Raw genomic sequence first — 10,289 nt, forward strand, 5'->3', positions numbered from 1 at the left:
CCACCTCCCCTCTGATTTCACACCAATGAGAGTGCCGCGTGTAGCTCCCACTCACTGGCATCAGAAACACGAGATATCTTCAGTCCTGAGCTGTACAATTTCATACAAATACACAGCATTGGCTAGACGGAGGCTGCGTCTGGCTTTAGCAAAACACACTTTGGGGATAGGCAGTGGTTATAGAGGAAGAGCAGAAAGAGTCCACCTCATCTCTCACACATCAGACTCAAGGTAAAAGATCCATATTCATTTATTGGATGACAGTGTTATGTAATTCTGTTAAAGACACTGAGCTCTTGTTGTTTTGGTGTTTGCTGTGTCTGATCATGCACAGAGCGGACGAGTGTTCTACAAAAACTGTTAGTGAGCATTGTGATTAGAAGAGGCAATAAGTGCGTGGAAGACACGTGATATGGCAGTAGTGGACTCCAATTACCGTTTGTGTTCCGTTTAATGTCTGTTTACGCCGCATGGCCAAATTTCTGCCAAATAGATTGTTTTCATCCACGCATGCTTGCAGTTCCATTTCCTGGGAGCACTATTGAATATCACAACCGCCCACCTCCCCTCCCCTGAAGCCATGGCTCTGAAGGCTTTTCCGTCCAGTAAATGTCACTCACTACAGAGCCATGAAAGATGGAGGGGAGGCTTTCTTGGCTTCCTTCACTTCCCTTTCTGCTCTCTCCTCACCTGCTCTCACCTTTAGCTTCCCGTGAAGAGTCGGTCCCCCCAGGATTTTTAGTCAACTTTTTTTTCTTTTTTAACTCACTGAGAGGGTGGAACCCCCTGATTTTGTTTTAGGTTTTCTGATCTATTAAATGCAATCTTGCAGGATCATAGAAAATACTGCTATATTGTTTAGAAGTTTAGACATCTTATTTATTACTATAATATATTATAATTTATTTAAAAAAGCAGCCATGTATATTAAGAAGCATGACAATAATAAAAATGGCTGTTTTTCCCACAAAACTTTTGTCTCACTTTTGAAACATTTTGCTGGCAATCTGTTTATTTATTTGAGTGGAGGAGGTGTGTAAGCTCCAACTGAGAACTCACACTCAATATTGCTGCTTTTGTTGATTTTTTTTTTCTTTTTTTGCAATTAAAAGCATGTACTCAGCACTGATTATCTAAAATGCTCCTTGACCTGAAGGACCTGATGTTTAACTGCAAATGATGGCAAAATAATGTCCAGCTGGATGTCACTTCACTGCTGTAATGCAGTTTTAACTGCCTCCAATCACAATAAAAAACACATCTGGCCTCATTTGATCTCAGTCTAGCTTGTTGTGTTCTTGTTAGTGGTTAGTGATTTACTGGGTTTATGAGATTGTTGTCTAAAGCTGTGTTCATGCCAAAAGGTGATAAGAGCATTAGGGGTGTCCAATTCTGAATGCTAAGTCAATGTACAGACATGATCAGATGTCCTCCAGTGGATTTTGAGTGTTGGGTGTGGCATAGCGGTGTGGCAGCAACACGTTTTGGGTGTCGCTGCTTGTCCAGAGTTCAAATATCTGAACCTCGGTAAAGAAGACGCGTCACATCAATCAGGAACTCAGATTTGGCCCATGGCGTGTTGATGACATGATCAGTGGAAGGAGCCCAACATCAACATGGAGGAGAATCTTAACGTTCTCCCGAGCTTTAAAATATTTCTCTCATTTGCACGATAGCTTTTTTTCACCCTTTCTTAAGCCTTTATTTAACCAGGGAATTCCTACTGAGATAAAAAAAAATCTACTTTTCAAAGGGACCCTGGGGGTGAAGACAGAATCATTCATACACATATACACCAAGGGAGCGTCAACAATAAAAATCATAAACCTATTTAAAACAGGGATGTCCCGATCCGATCATGTGATCCAGATCATGAGGTTGATGACTCGATCAGTATCGTATGATGTCCCCCAATCAGTATTGGATATTTCATTTATTCTTATTATAATCAGCGCTTTATATTTCAATCTTATTATTCTGGATAAATACTTTGCTAGAACTCTGCATGACATGAACAGATCACAAAATGTAATTGCTGTAAAACGCAGCAGAAAACGGAATCGGCTCAAGGCCAACAATAACAATTTAGTCAAGCTAGCTAGATGATCACAGATTCAGACTCCCAGGATCAATAACTCTTTTAAAAACACTTTAAACTGACAGCAAGTGTCTCTATTGGTTTGTCTTAACACAAAGAACAACCTATAAAGGCATTTCAACAGAAAAAGAGTATTTTTGTTTATGTTTAATGTTAAGCTTTTTGTGCTGTTGACAGACAGATGGCTAAACAGCAGCTGCTAACTGTGCTAAGCTAAGTGCTAGCTCCGTGATTTAACTCTTTAAGGCCCGAGCTGTTCTTTGATATGCCTGATTTAGACTGAGAAATAAAAGTTAAGAAAATTAACCTCTGTGGTAATAAACAAAACTGTGATGTCTTAAGAGCTTAAAAAAGGAATAACATAATCTTGAAATAATAATAATTAAAAAAACCTAATGAATGGTTCTAATGATATGAGCTAATCATGAACACTCATCAAATTCATGCTAAAACAAAGTCATCATTTATTTTTAAGAATTTTAAATGAGGACAGGAATCACATTTGTTTCAAATGTTCAATAGCTCTGAAGATATTAAAGCTAAAGTCCCTAAACTTTCTCACGTTGACTAAGTATCGCTTATATAACAAGAACATTGTTATTAAAGATACTTCAAAGTTTTCTATTTAAGTTTTTAATGATAAAAGAAAGTTAATGAATTATAAATTAGGAACAACCCAAAAGTGCGTATTCAATTTGGTCATGTTTTAAATGTGTCATAAAAGTATCGGATTGGGACAAATACACAAAATCAAATTACCTCGAATCGAATCGGGCCCAAAAAAATCCTGGTCAGAGTGAAAAGAAAGTAAGGCAGAAAATGTCCGTCAGACTCAGCTCCTGCAGTAGTGAAACTCACCATTCTGGGAGAGTCTCTGTTGTAAAGCAGTTGTAAAGTTGACAAAGTTAACAATATCCTTCTCACAATTACTTGGTGAACTCTGCTCAACTTGTCTTACTTTATTAATCAATAATAAATATCAGAAAATCTCAAGGTCTTTCATGAATAAAAAACAAAACAAAAAAAATAATGGATACATGAATTTGGCCCTGGAGCTTCAGCATCAGTGTTTACGTTCTTTTAACTACTGCAAATCTTGAACCATTTGCACAGTTAACCTAATTTAAGCGGATCTGGAAGCAGAGAAAAGCAGCCTTGTGCTGAGATACGATACAGCATAGTATAGTGCTTACACAGTAACGTAAATCAGTTGCTTCATCTCGATTGGTAAACGGTTGAAGATTTACAGTATGTCTAAGAGCGTAACAACATCTCCAGTGTTGAAGGGTTAAGGGAAGTAGTGTTGCATTACTTCTTCCTTTTCTTTCCTTACTTTTTTTTCTCTCTTTTTTGTTTCTAACAATTTTACTTTATATCTGATCATACAATCGCACAAATACATTATAATTATAAATTCACATCCTTAGCTTTTAACAAGCTCAACAATCGAATGTTCGTCTCCCTTCTTTTCAGATTATTGGGACAAAGTTTGTCTGGTGGTGTCATTTTCTGCCAAAATTGCAAAAACAAAAGAACAAGACAGATAATACAAGCGCAAACTTCTGATTGGTTCTACAGAAACCAGTGGATCATGTGACCATTGTTCACCTCCATTGTTTCATAGGCAATGTTAAATAGGCAATCTCCAGCAATTTGATGTAGTTTGTTTATCAGGTTGTAAAAGCCCCTCTAAAGACAAATGTAGTAAACATTGCTGGAGTAAGATAAAAGTTAAGGCCATTTAAAAGTTCAATGTGATGCACACCCTTTAGTCAAAGTGGTCACGACTTGATTTTCTCTAAATGTTCGAGTGAGTTAAATAAACTCAATAAAAAGGGTGTGAGTTAAAGAAGGTTGGATCAATGCATTTATGTGACCCCTATCTCAATAGCATGATCCAAACTTTCCTTTGAAGCCCATTGTGTATAACTTGGTCCATGTTTTCTGTCCTGCAGTTCATTGTCATTCCACTAGGGGCAGTAGAAGAGCTTATCCTTCTCAATTCAAAATGGCTGCTTCTGTGAAAACTCAAAAACATTGTTGGCAGGAAAAAAGTTTTGTCATTACAAAAAAAAATAATAATAATAGTAAGAATAATTTATTTATTGTTTTTCTAAAAAAAAATACTTGCTGTTTTGAAATAATGCAAAACTGTTTAGTTATGTATAGCATTATAACACAGTTACATCATGATAAAATGTGGATCAAATTTGAGACAATGGGTATTTAATGTGGGGTCTTTTTCTGGAACACTCATGTCTATATTTTTGCATCTTAAACTAATATTGTTGTGAGCAAAAACTCACTAGATCACCAAAAATATTGCATAATCTATCTTTCAAAAAAAAAATTGACATTTTTGTGGATTTCATCAAAAGGATTAATACATATATCCCAATTAAAAAAAATAATAATTGTGTGTTAACTTCTTTGATGTAGTGGGCTCATAAAACTTGTCCCGTAACTTCACTGGGTGACCGACCAGTCATCTTTATTCCTCTCCACATCTCACTTTCATTAAAAACAGGAACATTTGAGAAAACTTCTCTGCTCCTCAAGCATCCTGTCACTTTTTAAAATCTTCCTAAACAGTTTAGTCAGAAACTGTACAGTCACCAAACTCTTCCATTTCATTATGGAATGCTGTCAATACTGCCTTTTTCAATCTAGATCAGAAGTGCCCAAACTTTTTTCCTCAAAAGGCCAACATTTAGTTGGGATCCCAGTCTGTGGGCCAAATACAGTATTTGTTTGCATATCGTGGTAGTATCTAAGGAGAAATAAAGAATATGGTTTAATTTTTTTCATCACACTTGTGGAAACTGTGGACACATGGAACCAAAAAAAGATTTTTTTATGATTGGTCTTATGTTATTGTCAAGTTTTATGAAACATGAAAGGGGCCATACCATGATTTTCTTGAGCCTTCCAGAGTGAACCATATCCATGTACACTACATGATCTTATATTACCTTTGAAACAATAAAAAACAAATTATTTGTGAAATATTAGTTATTTTTTGTGAGTTTTGTTCCTACCAGAAAGAAGTAAAACAATTGGATTACAAAGCTCCGCCTGCCCCTGAGAGCAGATTCTTCCTGGAGGGAGCGGTTGGCATCGTGCTTACGTCATCACGTTTCCACCCGCTCGTTTTTGTGGATATGGGAGGGGCTGCTGCAGACAGCTCAAGTTTTTTACAGGATCACTCTTAAATCCATGAACGGATCAAAATATCGCTTTGGGGTTCTTTATAGTGAAGAATGAACAGTAAAATGCACTTAAAACCTCATAAAGTAGAATTTTTATGGTAAAGCCCCTTAAAACGTTTTTATGCTCTTTGGATCAGTCATCAAGAACAAAGGATATAGAGTTGTTATGATAAAATACCTACTATGATGGAAATTGTGTTTTGGGTGTTTTTTGAATGTTCTTGTGGCTTTTTTCTAATGATGATGGACATATATAAAGAAATTTAAGCTTAAATTTGCATTTTTGAGTATTTCTTTACTCAAATTGTTGTGAATCAGGAGCAGATAAAAAATGTTGCGTATAAAAAGCTTATGAAGTTATGAGGCTCCCTGTTCCGGTTCATTCTGATGCATCAACTTGCAGACAAACCATGTATGGCTTTGTTTTTTTTTTGTTTTTTTTAGCTGTTGTATGGCTCAAAAGTGTACAGCTAGCCATTTTTGTTGTGCCGGTGATATTAAGTCAGGGTTGTGAGGGTCTGTAAGCTAGAAGGAGGGAGATGATAAAAAATAGGGGACAGCTTACTCTGCACCAACAATCTCTGATGCCCACAATGTAGAGGTGAATTTCTAATGAACTCCTGCCGCTCTGCAGAACTTATGTCCTAGAAAACAGCACAAGTATTTTGACTTTGGCTAAAAAAGGCAGAATCATAACTAAAAGACAACTGGGAACGATTTTGAAATAGATGCAAACAAGATAGGATTTTACTAAACTATTATATTTGTATCTATGGTTTCTTGTCCACATATTCTCTATAAAAGTCCAATGAGAATATGTTGACAGGTAATTTGTAATGCATAAATGACACAGACAATTAAAATTGTATGTAGAAACATTGCTTAATTATCTTCCATCTGTAAATTCTCTAATAGTACATAAAATACTAAATGGTTGTAAAACATTCACTTTATTCAATATTGACTCCAATGTTACACCTTTTCCTGAGTTGGTTTGAATGCATCTAAATCCAGGTGTTTATGTAAGACGGCATCTAACAAATTATTTTTAGTGACCCAAAATTCATGTCCTACTTAGCTTTCCATTTTCATAAGACAAGAACAATGGCCTGATATGTTTGGATGGTTATTATGCGAATATATTTAGTGCAAATGTGCTCTTGTGTGCATTTAATATGCATTATGCTTATTTTTAGTAAAGCTTAATCCACAAGGGTTCTTGCTAATGTTATTAGTTCCATCTCATTTCTGTACCGTCTCATCCTGCTATCCAGTGAAGTGTAAAAAAAAAATTAATAATAGAGCAACATTAAATTTTCCTCAGAATTTATTTGCTGATGCATTGTCCTTGCATAATAACATCAAAATAAGTGTTTACTTATTATTTGATCATGCAAAAGCATTAGTTTGGTGTCTTTAATGAGCGGTCGTTGTGAGGACAACCTTCCATCAACAGATCGTGCCAACAGTTTGAGTAAATTCTATCAAATTCATTGTTTTTTGTTGTGCTTCCATTAGGTGGTACAATCTCCTCGTGGATTGCTCCACTCGCCTGGCGGTACATAAGGTCAGTGTGTGCTTGTTATATTCTGGTGACAACACGGTTAATCCCACTGCTCAGAAATGCTTTTAGTGGAGACAACCCTCGGAGTGAAGCCAATTTCAGGGCATCAAAATAAATCCCTGGAACGAACTGAACACATAAAAAGGCTGAAGGCAGGATTAGCACTCAGTTTGTGGCACAGAGCAGGTAAAGCAACAAATAGCATATTCTGGCCACAGTCCCAGTTTATCAAAAAAAAAAACAGGGCTCACTACACGTGAAGTTATGAAAGGGTTATCTTTAGTTTCAATTTATCAGGTATTCTCAGAAATTTCCAGTCTCTACCTTTAATTTAAGGTACTTTCCCTGACGAGAGATCCCAACCGATACCAAAGATAAATCACCACGGTCGTCTAGATGACATGTAAATCCATATAACCTTTACTGCAGATTTGTATGGCCAAATGTAAATGATAAAAGCTGGTGAAAGCATAGCCAGAGGGGACATTATTGTCTGTATGCCGGCAGACTAAAAATATCTTTTGACCCTTCTTCCATCAGATTTCATGGGGAGGGAGGCAGAGGGGGATAAAATAGGATGAACTCAAATCGTACTTTATTTTTAGCAAAGATAAGGACTTATACTCTTGTACTTTGTATTTTCCAAAATATAATCTGCATTGGAGTTGAAGTCTCAGCAAAAAATCCATAATACTAAATTTAAAAAATCAGATGGAAGTCGCACCTCATACCAAACTATGAAAAAACAGCACTTATACTACAGGAAATACGGTAATTATAACAATAAAATGTTTTAGTTACTATTTTTAACATTTTATTGTATTTGTTCTCTTTTTATGATAGCATATCAAGCTATATATATTCACTTGTATGCTTTAAAAGGATATAATCGAGTACTTTTTAATAAATTCTTTTTAAGGATAAACTTTTTTTATTGTTAAAGTCAGTAAAACTCCTGGTGGATTGGAGTCAAACTAAGTAAGCAGTTTGTTGGTTAAAGCCCTCCATTGTATAAAAAAATAAAAATTGAATTAAAAAAATAAAGTTTAGTTATTTGGCTCCTAGAGATCTGCAGGTCAGCTCAGACTGAAAACATTCTGGCTGTCTGTTATTTTCAGAGCCTAACATTATCTTAATGAGAGCTCGAGGTTGTCCTCACAAAAGCCTTTTCTGTCTGGTTATATCACATCATGTTTTCATTGGGCCCACAGTAAATGACGGGATCTAATGTCATTATGGAGGGAAATATCCTCCAGTGGCTAATGCAAGTCACTGGTTCCTTCATGCTGAGCATGCATTTGCTGTTGATAGTCCAACCACTGTCAGAGAATGTATGGATTTCAACAAAATAAAGAAAGGCAGTCATCATTGTATTCATCTGCTGGACAATATAGAATAGAATAGAATAGAAATAGAATAGAAAATACTTTATTAATCCCTTTGGAAATCCTCAGGGAAATTCCGGTACCAGTGTCCGTACAGCACACAAATGGAGTAAAATAATAAAATAAAGTAAAACAGACTGAATATAGATATAATATACAGAAAAATCAACATTGCACGATACCCTGAATGATTGGACATATTGCACTGGTAAGAGAGTTTAAAAAAAGGCATATTTTATGCTTTTTTAAGTTTTACTAACAAAGATAACCAGATAAAATACAAGAATCCTTTGAAAACATGATCTCATTGAGAGGAAGCTGTCTTAAGGTGCATTCACGCTGAACGCGATCCGCACGACATATTCGCGTGCCCCGCCCCTCTTTCATTGCGCGACAAATTTGCTCCTCATCGCTTGTCAATAAATGTGTTCCTGAACCTGACGCCTCGGCCACGTGTGGGAGGAGCTACCAACTAATGTTTTTAGGATAATTGCTATAAGGTCACTTAAGGCTATAAGTGTTTGTTGATTTCTCACTTAGAGTGTATTGAAGACACAGGATGCAGAGAAATAAAATGGTTTATTTATTGTGAAGAGTCCTACAAAAACATTGGTAATCATGTCTTCATGTTTGGGTTTTTATGATTACCATATATCATTCAATGGAATTGGAACACAGTTGCATTTGGATTTGACATCAGACTATTAGAGTCCAAAACCTCCATTTGGGCTTTCAAATGGTTTTAGCTTGATGTCCTTTTTTCTTGTTTTGAAAAAGAACTTCATCACTTTAACTTCACAAGGTCTTAGTCACATGCAACCAATACCTTGACTTGTTGACCTGTATGGATACTGCTAGGTTTTGGGTTAACTGGGCCCCTAGAGGGTCGTAGAATGGAGTGGCCACGTCTTAAAGCAGGACGGCCCAAACCTGGTCCTCAAGATCTTGACTCGGACGTCACCTTATTCTGGTAAACTGAAGACACCTGATCCAGAGTTGGGTAGCCCTGCTTTAAAACGAGCAGGGATGCTGTGAAAATGGAACATTGTCATGAGTGGTAAGCTTATCTTGAAGTATTTGTAAGGATGATTTAAGTTGATTGCACTCATGATGTACTGTACTGTTGATGCTGTCTTATACCCTTATGCCACACTCTAGCCATTAATAATGTATTGGCCCATTACTGACCAGGCAAATATGCTCTGATTGTTTGATTTCCTAATTTCTAAGAGTCAGGCTGCGTGTAAGGAGCCTGTAAGGAGTACAGACACTTGTCACAAGAACAGTACTAATTGGTCCCTTTGTACCGTCTGCAAAATTTAGAAAGGAAGAAATAAGGAAAATGAGAAATCTGTATGATGAGGATGCGTCTCACAGACCAAACTCTCACGAACCCTATATCCTGTAGCTTGCAGCATGCCCGTAGATAAAAATGTGCATCAACATTTTCACCAAATGGGCTCACCTAGCGGTCTGTGACGGATATTTCCTGCGTGCTACTTGCGTCGTTTGTACAGGTCTGCCAATTTTTTGCCTGCAGACAGCCCACATCCACCCATAAGGACGGCAAAATCCTTCCAAAATGTTTGTCTTACTTGCCCACAGAAGATATTCCTAAAGGTTTTACATGAACCCAGTAGTTGTTGAAATCATTTTGGTCAATAGTGCCCATCTCATTGAAAATGGCTTTTATCATTGAATACAACCACTGACCCAACCAGCTCTTGGAAAAAAACAAAATAAACAAACAAACAAACAAAAAAAACTAAAAACATTTCCCCCCCCCAATAACTGTCTTCAAATTATCTTAGGCAGATATGAAGCACTTTTTTCCTCCACTCTCCATCAAACATCACAGCGCTGTGCATAGAACATCACTTTTCTGAAACTTACTTGTGCCATCTGGGAATACATGAACTGCTGGGAAGTCTGAGAGGCTTTTAGCAAAACCAGCTGCTTTAATATTTAAGGAACTTTTCATTATACATGATGGAGATAAGCAACCCAGTTAGCATGGATCCCAAAAGGCTTGA

At 36.7% G+C, this 10,289-nt stretch overlaps 1 protein-coding gene across 2 annotated transcripts in view; it reads left to right on the plus strand.

The window, feature by feature from the left end:
- The first annotated feature begins 54 nt into the window (after window positions 1-54).
- The window catches only part of LOC112150759 (regulator of G-protein signaling 8), a 32,100-nt gene continuing 21,865 nt past the window's right edge, over window positions 55-10,289 (plus strand). The window contains exons 1-2 of one of the 2 annotated variants that reach the window (XM_024279229.2): window positions 55-231; window positions 6,826-6,874. The gene's annotated coding sequence lies outside the window, so the exon portion shown is untranslated. The remainder of the gene's footprint in view (window positions 232-6,825; window positions 6,875-10,289) is intronic. The other variant, XM_024279230.2, reaches the window with a different exon arrangement.

This window comes from Oryzias melastigma, linkage group LG4 (genome assembly GCF_002922805.2).
Source record: "Oryzias melastigma strain HK-1 linkage group LG4, ASM292280v2, whole genome shotgun sequence".
Lineage (NCBI taxonomy): Eukaryota > Metazoa > Chordata > Actinopteri > Beloniformes > Adrianichthyidae > Oryzias > Oryzias melastigma.